Source organism: Prosopis cineraria, unplaced genomic scaffold (genome assembly GCF_029017545.1).
Source record: "Prosopis cineraria cultivar Desert tree isolate PC_DT_omini unplaced genomic scaffold, ASM2901754v1 PC13, whole genome shotgun sequence".
Taxonomy (NCBI): Eukaryota; Viridiplantae; Streptophyta; class Magnoliopsida; order Fabales; family Fabaceae; genus Prosopis; species Prosopis cineraria.
In genome coordinates, this window is record NW_026555344.1 from 17,140,474 (window position 1) to 17,156,700 (window position 16,227).

The 16,227-nt window shown below is 29.2% G+C and overlaps 1 pseudogene; it reads right to left on the bottom strand.

Moving 5' to 3' along the window:
* Positions 1 to 12,942: 12,942 nt before the first annotated feature.
* LOC129290823 (chalcone synthase-like) lies at positions 12,943 to 14,714 on the bottom strand (annotated as a pseudogene).
* Between the last annotated feature and the right edge of the window lie 1,513 nt (positions 14,715 to 16,227).

Consider the following 16,227-nt stretch of genomic DNA (forward strand, 5'->3'; position numbering starts at 1 on the left):
TTTTGTAATAGTATATGATTTGCCAATTCTATTTGCATACCATTACACTTGCATCATCTTATTGTTGCAAATGTCTAACTTGTGTTTTAGGCCTTAAATAGTTAGGTATGGTGAGATATATATATATATATATATATGTTTATATAGCAAAAATATTATTGCAATTATAAGAATGATGTTTTAAGCATATTACAATGATTTTTGATGCAATGCAATGGCAATTGCCTCCCCGTGTTGTTTTTGGTAAAAAGGGATTGAGAAGTGATTTTATGCTATATTAGTGTTTAGGTACATGTGACGTGTTATACTGATAGTCCTAGGTCTAATAGACATGATCCAAGTATTAGGAAAGGCTTTTAACACTTGTTGTGGGTTTTAGACATATGTTTTGTGTAAAAGTTGTGAAAAGTGCTCAAAATGTGTTTGGGTGTCCAACTTCCTAGTGTGACTTGTTTTGGAAGTAAAACCTATGCCATTAACTAGTTCATGTAAAGAGCTTTCTGTAGACAACTAGATCATGTTATTCGGATGTCAAACAAAAAATCAAGACATATCAAAAGTTCCCTGATTTTGTTATCAAATGTCAGCAAAATCTGCTGATATTTTCGTATAACACACCACGGCGCATGGCGCCTTTCTATGGCGAGTGGCACAGAGAGCAACATGCCACAGTGCAGCATGCACAAGCCACAGCACATTGCCCTGTTTTATAGAAAATGAGTTATTTTTCAATTGTTTTCATTCTTTTTCATTCCTCTGAGGTATCTCTTACTTTTGTAACTTGTTTTTACTCTAACATATGAAATTATGATTGTTTTAAACTCATTTTAATTATAAAAACTTGGGATTCCTTGATTCTAAATTAAAACTTGGTAATCTACTTATTGAGCTAATCTTTTGATTATTATGAGTTTAATTGGTTAATTTATGGTTAGTAGGGTGAGATTTTACATGTTGCATAGCCCAGGGTTTGCTTCTATGTAGAAGATAAAGCACAAAATTGAGAACAAGTATGGTAGTTACCTATTTATGTATATATTACTTATATTGGTCTCTAACTATATAATTGGTGCGTAGTCCAAAGGGAAGGGCATTACCAAACAATGCTAAACCTATAACCAAAGACCTATCAAAGCACACTTGAGGCATATGCAAAATTGTTTGTTGATTTTATAATGCTTATCAGCTTTGACTAGAGCATGTACAATAGAGAATAACACAATATAATTAGGGTTGAAATGGTCAAGAAGTCCTCAAGGGCTTTTCAATCAGTCAAAACGTGATTCATTTTTATATGAGATACATATTATTTATTTGACCTTTTACTATATTTTAAACTTAATATAATATAATAATTTATTTATTTTTTTCATTTAGGTACCTATATGAAAATTTTATCATCCTTAGTGATCTTGTGTCAAAGTTTATCTTTGTCTGCCCTCATAATGTCTCTGCGCATCACAACATCACTACCAAAGTGCGGCATGGCCAAGCTCAAACATTAGCAAAGTACTTGAAGGCAAAGAGCATTACTGCGGGGATGTTATTTTTAGTACCTTATGTACAAGGATAAGTTTAATGGTATCCTAATTAATTTAATTTATCTTGTCATTTTAAGTTTCATGACATGTGCTTTCAAATTATTTTACAAGCCACTAGATATAGATTGGCATTATGCCAGCTATTGTTAAAACTATAAAATTTTACTACTTGGATTCTGCTAGTAGGTAGCCAAATAATAAACCTAACATAATGGAATTATTTAATTTGTAAGTTTATATTTTTAATTAATATTTCTATATTTTTTCATTTTAAATTTCTAATTTTAACTTATTTTCTTTATTATCAAGGCTATAGTGCTTTATTGCACTAAAAAGAACTAGCCTGTACCAATAAGGTACAAGTCATATGATCTAACCTTCCCTAATTGAAAAATAATAAAGGTACTTATTACTACTAATTTTAACAATCAATTTATTAGTTTTCTATATAGTGTCCACGAAAAATAGCATATAACGAGGATTGTGGATATTGTATAATAAGATTTCTCAAAAACATCATCACTCATGGGATGACTTAAATCCCAACTACAATATGTGTATTATTTAAATTCAATTATATGTGATTATCAATTTTAATTTGCTAAAGTAATTAACTTTGTTGTCATATTACATTATTACAGTATTATCCCGATTCATACTATGAAGAATTCAAAAATCCTTACATCAATGAAGTTATTGAGGAATTATGTGAGTATATTTTTCAATTGTAGGCCAAAAATAAGTGAACTGAACATTTTTATTTTAGTTGTTCTCATTTAAGTTGTATAATTTATAATTTTGATTTAGTATAATAAACAACTTTATTTTACTTAGTATTATATTAAGCAACTGTATGGGAAAAAAAATTTATTTTAATAAAATTGTTAGTTTACTATAATTGAATTTAGTTAAGTATAATTATGGATTAGACTGGTCTATATTTACATTATACTGTTGTAAGGCGTTGCAAGAAATACAGCCAAGGTAGTAAAAAGGATTTCAATATATTAGATGATTATTTATAAGAAACGTCTAATATGAGTAACATATTGGTCAATTGTGACCACAACGATCCAATATTTTGTCCAATATTGATGCTTGTGGTCATAACCATCCAATATGTTTGTTATATTAAACGGTTCCGGTAAATAATCATTCAATATATCCTTTCCATTTATCACTCATTTGGACACTATATTTGACAGGTATTTAAACCATCCAATATGGTTATAATAATTATCTAATATTTGTTTTATTAATACATGATGGTGTTATATTGGACAGTCCACATAGGCAAAAAGAATCATCTAAATTTTTTTTAGTAGATATATAATAGAAACTCTAAAAAACTACGTGCTTGATGTACTTAAACTAATATTAAATGCTAGTTATCAAATAATAAAAATGAATTTATTTAATAATTACTCAATTTTTATAGTAATAATTTATCTAGAAAAAAATATTTTTATAAATCAATATAATATATAAATTATTTTTACTTAATACAGAGTAGGTTGTTCTTTAAAGAAGGGATTGGAGGGTAACCAGCCCCACAAAAGCACGTCCCATGACGCAACACGGACTGACACATGAAGATGACAGTGGACGGCCTCCCTTCACATATAAGTAGTTCTGCACCTGAATACAACTGGCCACGTTTATTTTGAGGCCGCGCATCTTTAAATTTTTTGTTCATGGGTTAGGATAATTTTCAATGTATATTGAAATAGTCCTTTTACTAAAAAAAATAAAATATTTTTAAAAAAATTGAGTATTTAAAAATATAAAATATTTTTAATTTTTTAAAATGTAATAGTTTTTTTTTTAAAATACTCCTATTTAATAAATTATTTTATATTTATTATAGAGTGTTTATAAGAGTAAATATAAAAAGATAAAGTTAGTTTAAAAGTAAGTAATTACTTTATTAAGGATAAAATTTAATTACAAAATATTTTATATTTTTAAATAAAATATATATATATTTAGTATTATAACATAGTTAGCAAAAATTGTTGTAAAGAATAGTAGATATTTAATATATGAAAAAGATAGCTAATTTTAACTTATTTTTTGCAGTACTGGATCTCCTATTTAAAAATAAATTTATATGAGAACTGACGAAATTACCCATATCTTTTAAAAAGGTCCACCATTCGCCTTCATTGCCAGCAGTAGCTATGAAAACCCCACCGCCAGCAGTGAAAAAGATTTATAAATAATAATATTTAAATTATCATATATTTAATTTTTAATATTTTAATAAGATATTGTTAAAATAAATATATTCTTTTTTAATAACTTATCGGTGTCATTGTCAATAATGATGATCCAATAGCCATCCAATATGCTATCAAAGTAAATGGTAAAAATAGCATTTTATTCTTTTGAAATGGGTAAGAAATAACATTTGTTTCTTGATATTTATTAATAATTTAAAAGAATTAATTATTATTAATTTTTGGGTCTTTTGAGTGTAATTTTTAATTAATATCTTTCTTTATAATTTTTGAATTAATTCGGTAGATATGTAATATTAAATCATTTTTAATTGTTTAAGACGAACATGGCATCATAAAATAGTTTATGTTAATAAATAATGCTCATGATTGAATAATTAAAAGACAAAGATATATACTTTTTTAATCCTTTGAACTATCAATATTGAAATCAAAAGAAGCATCCCAATTTTTTAAAGATATACATTGATTAATTGATTGATGATGGATAGGCTACATATTAATTTTCAAAATAAAAATGGCTTGTATTCCCAAAAAAAAAAAAGAGGCTTATATAAACAAACAGACAGAACACAATATAAAACATCCAAGTAAAAGATTAGGGCTTTATAACAACAGCTTCCTTAACTGTTAGTTATACGAATCAATACTACAAATTTTCAATAATATAACTTCATATAATAAAGGGTAAAGAGCAAAATGGCTCCCAATCGATAGGTGTTGGAGCAATTGAGATTTTAAACTCATTTTTAATTTAATGTTTTATTTTAACTTTTAAAAATAGTGCAATTTAATCTCAATTATTAATAAAAATTAACTTTGACTAGAAAATGAATAATAAAACTACTAATGAATCAGTTTGGATTGAAAATCTGTTTTCATAATTGACTTTAGTTGGATTAGAATTAAGCCATTATTAAACTAGAAACTAGAGTTAAATAAGAAATTGAAATCATTTTTAAGAAATTAGACGGCTTTAAACATAATATAAAAAAACTTAATTTTTTTAAAAAAATCAAAAATTGGAACCCTATTAAATGCTAATGTCATTTTAGACCCTTCACACACTCACACACACATATCCACATAATATGATTTGAGATTATTTTGTAGGAAGACATTGACAACTATAAGTACAAATATAGATACTTTTAAATTTATTCATATTTAATTTAACTAATATATACTTATAATATTTGATAAATTATAAAATTATAATTTATAATATTATCAATTTAGGATCATATTGTATTATTTTATTGACAGCTAGACATATTAAGATTTATTTTATATTTACATTTTATATTATTTTTTATTTAATTTTTATTTAACTATTACATCATTATTTTGACCGCGGATGAGAAAAATCACAGCAGTAATGATGAATTCATGGTGTGGTTCGACATGGGCTTGTCTCCAATTGCGTTCTCAAGAAAAACAGAGAAACATGCACCCCAAAAGGCTTAAGCCAATCCAATCGTCATGCCCATGTTGAGCCAAACCATGAATTCATCATCACTGCCATGATTTTTCTCATCAATGGGAATTTCATCTTGTGGATTGGGTGTTTTATCTTTAGAATAATGGTCCATTGTAAGAGGAATTAATCCATAAAGTTCATGATTGCCCATGTAATTAGATGCATCAAAAGATTGAAGTTTGCCGCCCAAAAGAAATTTTACACTCACATTACTATACCACAGGCTTATAAGAAACATAAAAGATATAGGGCCTATTAGCAATTTATTTTTAAAATTAAAAAAATCTGTTTAATAACCTATTTTTGAAAATTTATTTTTTCATAATAAAAAAATAAAAATTGTTATGTAAAATAGAAAAACAAAATTATCTTTTAAATATTTTAAAATTATTGTTTAAAAAAATTAAAAATATTTATTTTTATTATTTTTTATTTTCAAAATATATCTTATAAAATAAGAATTCTCAAAATAATAAAATAAAAATAATTTTAAAATGGCCTATATAGTTACATTCTCCCATGTTTTGTGGGATTTCATCAACGAACATCGGTATGTGTGTGTTTTATTTTTAGTTAACAACCAGAACATCAGCACGGCAACCGGGTCCACAAAAGGACGAAGGCGGTGCAACATTTTTTTTGGACGTTTAAAAAATGTAGCAAAAATTATGAAAACTGTTACCTATACTTTTTGATAATATTCCTGAACCGTTGCCAAAAGCTGCGTAGCAGCGTTACTAAAATTCTATAGGCTTACTCTATGGTCTAACTTCCTTAAAACAGTTGCCTGTACTGTGAAAATAAGCTACATTTAATATTTAATTATAAATGACGGTTTTGAAATGTTGTTTATAAAGCTACATAAAAGATTAGATGGGATTGAATTTTGACCTAATTCGAAGTCTGATCTCTTTATAAAAAGGATTGAGTTAGACAACTTATAATTCAATCTAGTATAATAATAATTTAAAAATTAACAAGACCGAACTTAGTTTATAGGATTGAAAAACTGATCCTGTTAGTCCAGTATTCATTTAACTTTTTTTTTTTCATTTTTCTCTATGAGAGGCAATAATTCATTTTAACCAAATAAATTTAATTAAAATAATAAAAATACTTATAATCATAATAAATTCATAATATATAATTTCCAATAGCAAGAAAAAATATTTCAATTATAGTTCAAGTGGTCCAAATTATTAAATTATTAGTCTGAGTATGCAGTCATATAAGAAACTAGACTTATTAAATTATTAATAGTCTTAACTTATTATTATAAATAATTAATAAATTAATTATAATTATATTAAATAAATTTAATAGGATCAAATTGAATCAAGTAATTCAAATGTTTAGTCTCCTGTTCAGTCCAATCCAAAGAAATAGACTAATCTTTTTAGTCTTTTTAATCCTAAAAGACTAATTTTTAATAGGATCAGATAGGACTAAAATTTTTTGGGTCAAACTGGATTGAACAAGATTGAGAAATTTTTGCACAGCTCTAGTTGTTTATGACACAAAATATGTGACATCTAAGAATTGTTGCAAGATAGAATGAATGATTTTAACCACTTTTTTAATATGACTTTTGGATATTATTAAAAAAATATTATATTTATAAATAATTGTTGGTTTAACATTTGAATTTATTTAAATAATAAATTAAAATTAAGAAAATAAAAAGATAAAAGTGCATCAAAAAATTAAAAATAAATATAAATAAATTTTTTATGTATAAAAAAATAAGGAATAATTTTTAAATATTACAAAAAAGAAGACTTATAGAAAAAATTAATAATTTTTGTTGCTTATTAGAATAGGAAATTATTTTGAAATATTACAGTATAGAAACTTGCAATAAAAGCATTTTTATAGGCAATAATTTTTATGTTACCTATTTAAAAACTTTATTGTAATATTTGAAAATTATTGGCTATCCTATTTTAGTAAACTATTTATTATTGTTGTTAAATATTTGTTGCTTATAGTAAAGATCAATAGCAACATACAAAAATTATTATTTATACTTATATTAGGCAACATCTTGTCTTTTGTAAAATATAATGTTTGTTGCTGTTTATTGCACGTAAAAACAATGGTACGGCTGCTATTTTTTTTCGGTTTTATGTATTTTATAATTTTTTTTAAATTTTATAAATGCTTTGAGCTTGAAAATTTTAAAATATGTGGTCAGTATAAAATTAATTTTTATTGGTAGGACAGTGCTTTTTAATTTTGATATTGCATAAGTTAATGTGCATATATTGTTGTCAAAACATTTTAATTTCATCTACACTTTGAAAGATTTTGAGGGAAAAAAAATTTGTTCACTTCTTTTTTAGGTTTCAATTTCTCTCTCTCAAATTCAAATTCTCTCTTTGGTTTACATCTTCTTTTGAATAATATAATTTCAATAAAAAAATTTTCATGATAAATAATATTGAAATTATTCTAGTGAACCACAAAAATTAGCATAAATGTTAGGACCAAAAAGCACCACCAACATGTCTCCTAGGCATGATCTAGTTTTAATTGTAACAAAAGAAAACTGTTACCTAAAATAAAAAATATTGAAGTGAGGAAAACTGTGGTGGGGTGGAATGAAGAAAAATGAAGGCCTAAGAATTAAGGAAGTGGGGGAGAATAAGACTCAAACAAAGAAGTCTAACAAAAGCCAAGTAGATGTGGCATAGATGGTAGCAGTTTGGATCTCTTAAACATCATTTTAATGTTTGATTGTTAGAGTATGTATAGAAAAACATTACTTGAAAGAGAACAACCCTTTTAATAGTGCTTAGATTTCTTGAGGAATTAGTCTGACAGCTGCCGGCTATAAAAATATCTTGAGCAACCAAAAAAAAAAGTCTAATTGAAGAGGTTTCGAGTTAGGGTTTTTTTTTTTTTGGGCCAACACGGGTTAGGGTCTAGAGTGTTGGTATTATTTGCAACATAATGCTAGTAATGAAAATTGTGTGTTCTTGATCTTTTTTTTTTCAGAATAATAATCTCATAAAATTTAAAAGATTTTCTCTGTTTTTTTTTATTACCTAGGTAGAACAATTTTTTTTTTTGGTGGGAGAAAAGACAGAAAAATTTCCTAAATATATAAATGACAATGAGATCCTTTAAAATGTGATAATTCCTCTCAAGTCTCTTGAAACATTTTTAACATTAATTTTTTTGTGAAATGACCATAACGGCCTCAATTCAAAATATATGTTATTACTTTGGCTTAAGTAATAATTATTTTTCTTCTGGTAGTGACTAAAACAAGATAGCAAATGACAAGTTTCAGTTTGCAAATTTTCTAATAACTGATCCATTTTTTTTATTTTAAATTGAAGTCATTACTATTATTTCACAAAAAACATTAATGTCAAAAAAGTTTTAAGTGAGTTGAGAATAATTATCACATTTTATAAGATCTCATTGTCATTTGCATAAATATTTCAATGGGATTTTCTGTCATTTTTCATTTTTTGTCCTTTCTTTTACATTAAATGAAAGTATATTAAAAAGGTAAAAAGTACATAAAAATCGACAAAAATAAAAAAAAATCCAAATTAATATACGTCTGGAATTGGGAAGATCAGGGAAAGGGAAATATATAGGCGCAGAAAAAGTAAAATGAGGAAAATTTCGAAGTAAGGAGAAGATATCAGAATTGACTACATAACTTTGCTCTTCAATAGCTTAGATCTGAAAATGAAATCGCTGATAATAAGTAATTAATGTGCAAGTCTTCAAGTGGGAGGTGATAGTCAGCACAATAGGCAATGATCCATAAAATGGAGGCATGGAGGCTCGTTTTTGGTCTTTTAAAATACTCTTCTAAAAGTGCATCACCAGACAGATTTTTTCTTTTTATTCCACAGAATAAGTTTTTCTTTTTCAGAACAGATTTCAAGAAAGCCCTTAGTTTCTTGATATTGTAATTTTGAAGACATAAAATTCTTCCCTTGTCAGTTGTCACGAAGGTAGATCTCCGTTATGCTGGTCACGTAATTCTGCCTATTACAAATGTTTAACGGGTCAAATAAATATCTGCACGGAAAACTAGCGGTCAATGACCTCACAAGTCAATTAGGAAAGGAAAGGAACCAAATAAAAAGAAAAAGAAAAAGAAATTATGCTTGTTAATTAGTTGGACAAAAAAACGTTGTATGAATTTCTTGAAAAAAAAATTATCAATAATATGAGAATCAATAAATTTATTTGGTGCAACTATTTTATTCACCCATAGCACCCACCAGAGCTAACTAATTAAACAATTCAATGTTTCCGGGCTATTATTCTGCCTAAAAAAAAAAGTACATAAGATATTACAATGAATAGCACATTCACGCAGAACTATATGTGTTGACTTTAGTAGTCTTGACTCTAATATCACTTTAGTCTTGACTTTTCCGGACTTTTCAAGGTAATTGAAAGCTAAAATTCCTCAGCTACTCGGATTTGTTATTTATAACCAACCAGCATGATATCTTACAATGAATACTTCCTTCCTCCTATTCTATAATTAATTATTTTAACAAGTAATTTGATATCCTAAAAGTAAGATATGATATTTTGAAGAAAATAATATTACATTAATTGATGATTATTCTAAATATTGATTTGTTGAAGTATATATAAGATATTTGTTGAATTCTTTTAGTAGGTCAAAGTAGGAAACATTTTTTGAGTAATTAAATGATTTTCTTTTTAAAATGTCTATAATTAAATAAAGAATGAGAGAATAGTTTGATATTTATAAGAAAAAAGTGTCAAGTGAAAAAATAAATCATGTATTAATACAAATAGAACAAGCGTGACTAATTTTATTAGTCTGCATGAGTTAGATATTTGTGTCTTATATATTTGCTAAAAACTATTTTTTTTTCCTCGTGTGATATAAATAAATGCAATTCCGAGTGCTGAGAAATTCGAGCGTTCAATTCCTTTGGATGCACGTAACGCATACTTGCGTTGAACAATCATGACTTCATCCCCTTGCATTATTGCAGCTAGGATTTTTTTCGTTACTTGTGAAACGCTTTTTCCTGTCACTGTCGAAAAGGACATTGTTTGGACCAAAAATGTTTGGTTAGGCCAAGCTAATCATGAAGAGGCCCAAAGTAGACAAATATATATAAATGTGTGTGTGTGTGTGGGGGGTGGGGTGGGTGTGTGTGTAGATGAATGTTGCGTTTGAAGAGAGTAGCGACTATGTCCTAATCATGCAACCATGCTCCTGAGTATATCTCAAAGCACTGTTCAAGCTATGTTCTCTGTTATGGGCTGCCTAGTTTCTTCAGATGACACAACAGTTACAGGTCCGCCAATGAGGGTAAAATTCAAATTTGTACTAAAGGCTGACGACCTGAACATATAAAAGTGAAAGGCAGACAAGAGAGTCTCTCTTGAACACTCATCAAACTTAATCAAACAACTCAATTGACTATCAGTTAAGCCAATCTTGATCACCTTGCACAACCTTTATCTCAGCCGATCTAGATTTGTTACTTTGATTCTCACTTCATTTGTTGAAGCACCCACATTATACACATTCCCCATGAGTGAATGATAACTTCCTTGCAATTAGTATTGCAAATTATAACGCTCCATGAAAATTGTGGTAAAAGACCTTGAGAACCAACAATCATTAATTTACACACATATCAAGGATTGAGACTCTTCTGGCACACCTAGAACACACAAAGGGCACGACGCTCCAAAAATCTACCAACAACCTTATTTCAGAACATCAGGTAGGACCCATGTATGCATACCGATGGCACCACAAGGAGTTAGATATTTTGAAAATAAGAATAATTTCTTTAAACCTGATGACTTAAAGGATTGTCTTGTGTATTGAGCTCATGAAGAGCAAAGAAGTATGCTTTAGAGATCCGCACGACAAAATCATGGATCCATGTACCCCTAGAATCAGTGACCTGGGTTCTTGAAGGGCTAATGATCTAGGAGCTAGAATACTCAAAAATCCACAAACAGAGCATACTCACAAGGATTCATAGATCTATGCTCTAGAAGAGTCTTGGATCCAATCAGAATAGAACCACATGTGGAACCAGCATAGAACCACACCTTATAGCTTTGCCACAAATAAAGCATCCAAAAATAAAGATAAAAATGATACCAAATCTCAAGGTTTAGAATGTGATACTGCAAGCGAAATACACAAGTCAACTCCATTATGATCTAAGAGCAGGTATGATGAACAGAGCTTTGAGGTGCAGGCCAACAGCCTAGCCACACATTGGAACCCAAAACATATATTGGGAACCTCTTAACGCAACATAGAGCGTCAAACGAAGGTCCAAGATCATTTAGGGCCATGCAACATGATTCTAGATTATTAACTATAAATGTTTAGAGAAACACAGTATAGAGATGAAATCAAGAAGTTAGAGACCCAACTCTAGCATAAACCTTAAGAGAAGCTTGCAATAGAACAACGAGCTCAACAAAGAGAAGAATCTCTTATTGTTTTCACACCATGGTTAATATTTACAAGATAAGGCTTTACTAGGAACAAAGGGGGAGGTCAAGATAGCAAGGAGTGATTATCTCTAGCCAACTAGGTTGATCATAGTCTTGGTGGCAATTGCATGATTGGTAGCTGAATTGTTTTGTTGTATTTTGGCCACGAATATTATGTTGTGATGAATAGGCTATAGATATATTTAGAGATGCTGCATCATGTGACAAGGCAATAAACACATACATTGTGTATTAAAACTAATTTAGTCAAAGTTTTAATACACACAAAAAATATCAAAGAAATACAATATGCTATAATTCCAAGTAAACAAAAAAGAATGTTGAAACCTTTTTCATTTATGAACTTGAAATAAAAAACCACCATCATACATGATTGTATTCAACAAATTATGAAAGAAGTTAAGAAATTACCAAATAAAACATTCTAACTCCAAAGAAATGAAAAAGTAATCATCTCTAGGAAAATATGTTACACGATGAAAATAAATTATGGGAAAAATATAATTTATATATGTGCTAGTCCCTACAATGCTTCACAAGATTTTTAATGAGGTGCTTGTAACTTTTTTCTTTTTATTGGATCTTTATAGTTTCCTCGGTTATAGGCATTGATTATCCAATGATTTGCATCAATATGAAATTTCTTGTGTTGCGTCGTCTCTGTGTTTTTCATATTGGGTATCATCCTTAAATTGCTATATTTTGTGTATGAGTCGCATCTATATGAAATCATGAGGAAGATCACAAACTTTGAAGTACTCGATGAAGAAGGTGCAGGATGAGGAAAATTATATCATTTTTTATTTTTATTTTGATAACAAATAAATTTCATTTCATCATTTTAATTTTAGAAAACCTCCCTTTTATTTTGTGGCAACTGACAAGTCGCTTAATCAACATCCACACGTAAGCCCTAATTATAACTTTATAATATGAGCATAGGAAAATTATAATTTATGAGGACCTGTTAAAAAATTTGGTAAAATTAAAAGGAACAGCAAATTTTGCACCCGCGCATTTGACATATTTCTTCTCCCTAACTTTTCCTAATTATTAGGAATAATTATATTGAAGTATCACGAAAAAAAAATAATTACTATAAATTTTATTGACAACTTAATTAAAATGATTAATAATTAATTTTATTGTCAATAAATTTTGTAGTAATTAATTTTTTATATAAGACTTAAATGTAATTTTTTCTAATTATTATTTCCAATTCATTCCATAATTTACCCAATCTTAATTGCCACATTTGCAAATTGTAATCATCCTTATCTCTATTGACCTGTCTGCATCGTGGGAACACTGTGCAACCCTACCGTCTCCACTGTTATACCTGGCGCAAAACCGAACAACACTCCCCATTCCAGTCCTTCCCCAGTGGTTTCTTTTCCTTCTATTAACGATTTCTTCCTCATCTCGTCCAATATGAACAAAACGCATGCACTTGTTAGGTTCCCATACTCACTAAGAACGTGCGTCGTCGCTTGTAGCTTCTCCTTTTGGAGCCCCAACTTTGCCTCCACTTGATCCACAGTGGCCCGTCCACCTGGATGAACGATATAAAAAATGGAGTTCCAATCATTGATGCCAATAGGTTTGAATGCTTCTACTAATCATTCCTCTATGTTCTTGCAGATTATCTCTGGCACATCTCTTTGCAAGTGGAAAGTGAGACCTGCCTCTCGTAAGTGTAGTTTCATGGCATGGTCGAAGTCTGGCAAGATGGTTTGTGATGCAGATACCAACTGGAAAATTGGTCTCTCCACGGAGGTGTCAGGGTCAGCTCCGACGACGATAGCAGCTGCGCCATCACCAAACAAGGCTTGGCCAACAAGAGAATCGAGCTTAGTTTCACAGGGCCCGCGGAAAATGATGGTGGTGATCTCAGAGCAAACAACGAGAACACGCGCACCTTTATTGTTCTCAGCTAAGTCCTTGGTAAGACGAAGAACAGTGCCACCGGCAAAGCAACCTATTAAAATATAAAAGTCACATATTTAAAAATAAAAAAATTAATTATAAATATATAAGTTTAAGAAGTGTCTAATCAAATAATTCAAATTATTTTGGTAAAGTATATTATTTTTTATTATAGTTAATATAAAAGATCTAACTAGAATCATTGCTCGAGGACAAAAATAATAGAGAAAAAACAAAAAAAATAATGAAAGAATGAAAAATAAAAAGAAGATCAAAAAGGAGAGGAGAAGGAGTAGGAGTATACTAAGCATAGATCTGAGGCCTTTGAATTTAAGCTTTTTTGATGAAAGACTAAGCATAATATAAGAAATCTAACACAACCTTGTTGGTACATCATGAGACGCTTGACTGAAGGTGAAAGCCCGAGAAGCTTGGTGAGTTGAAAATCGGCGCCAGGCATATCAACACCAGAAGTAGTACAAAAAATGTGGGTGATCTTGGATTTTGTTGTCCCCATTCGTGGATGGCCTTAACAGCAGCTTGTTTTCCAAGTTTTGGAACCTCGACCGCAAGTATATCTTGACGTACATCAAGCGAAGGAGCCATGAAGGTGCACATGTTAGGATTCTGCCTTAGAAACTGCTCAGTCAGGTGCAAGTAACGCTTCTTGATCATAGATTTTTCACCTGAACAAAATATTATTATATTCATATAATCAAACCAACTCAAATGAGTCTCTTAATAAGACATAATGAAAAGAAATAAGAGAGACATACAAATGCGCTTGAATTTTTCTTTGAGGTCGGTCATGTGCTCGCTGTTGGTGATGCGGAAGTAGAAGTCGGGATAATCAGCCTGGTTGACGCAGTTAGAAGGAGTGGCAGTACCAAAGGCCAAGATGGTAGCAGGGCCATGTGAACGCTGGGAGTTGAGTATTTCTTCGACACGAGCCATTGTTTTGAATTGAAAGTGCCAAGAAATTAATTAAGCAAATATGATGGGGAAGTTGGGTAAATATGTGTTGATATACTTATGAGCAAGAGATGGGTAGTGGTAGCTGAAGAGTGGGATCTATTTATAGTGGGAATGTGAACAGGCATGGAATTAGGACAAAAGGGTAAGGGCGACCAAATCTCAGAAAATGTTATTAAATATATTGAAATATATTTAAAAAAACAATATTTAGAATAAAAACTATATGAAAATACTTTTATAATATAAAAAAATCATACGATAAGAATCGTTTACAATTATATAATTTCTTTTAAAAATTGGGAAATAAAGTTAAGTTATATTTTGATACATATAATAAAAAATCTAAAAAACTACATGCTTGATGTAGTACTTCAACTAATATTAACCAATATTATATGCAAGTTAAATAATAAAAAAATTATTTAAATAATTACTCAATTTTTATAGTAGTAATCTATCAAGGAAAAATATTTTTATAAATCTATATAATACATAAATTATTTTTGCTTAAATAAAATATTATACATGCCTCTGAGAGAGTGGGGTGGATAGATTGGTTTTTATAGAAAGGATGGGAAAGAATGGGAGGGCACCCAACCCCCTACAAGCACACCCTATGACAAAATACACACTCACACCCTCAACATATACGAGGGACACAGCCAGCAGTCAGTAGGCTTAAGCTTTAAGAGACCAAAAATTAAATAGCGTGGCCTCACGTTTAAATTTTGTTCAATGGTTAAGATAATTTTTATTGTGTATTTAAATATATATTTAGTGTCATCAAATGATTAGCGAAAATTCTTGTAAAGGACCACAGATATTTAATATATGAAAAGGACTGTTAACTTTAAATTATCTTCACACATCCAGAAGTCCAATTTAAAAATAAATTTGTAATGAAATGACAAAACCACCTTTTTTTTTTTTTTAAATGTCCGCCTTCCCCAACCATTGTAGACATGGGCTGTCGAAGAAGATTTATGAATAATAATATTTGAATTATTATATATTAAATTTTAATAATATATTATTAAAATATGGGCCCCACTATTATCTTTTTATTGTTTGTCCCTTTTCTTTTCTCTCTCTTTCATAACTTTATTTGTGTGGCTAACTATAATCAACAAATACATGGAGAAGCCTAAAATCAATAGGCAACATCGTCTTAACAGTAAGCTATGAGAAAGAAAACTGAGAGCCATTTCAACGTACACAGTGCCCCTGCATCTTAAAGGAACTTTACATTAAGAACACTAGGCATGATTGTGGCGCATGTTACATATGTCATGATATGTGATATAATGGTGAGAAAATTTTTTATTATGTTCACATGCTTCGCTTCGTAACACCGTTCTTTCACTCAATCTTATTTATTATTAAACATTTCAACCAGTCAATACATTAATTTACTATCTAAAATTCTAATCATACACTAATTTATTAATTTATCTATAATTAGAAATTAATTTAAGAATTAAAAATTTAAGATGTTCATGTTGCTACTTCAACATCACATCCTATAAATGATAAAAGCATAGTCTCTAACTTCATACCCTTC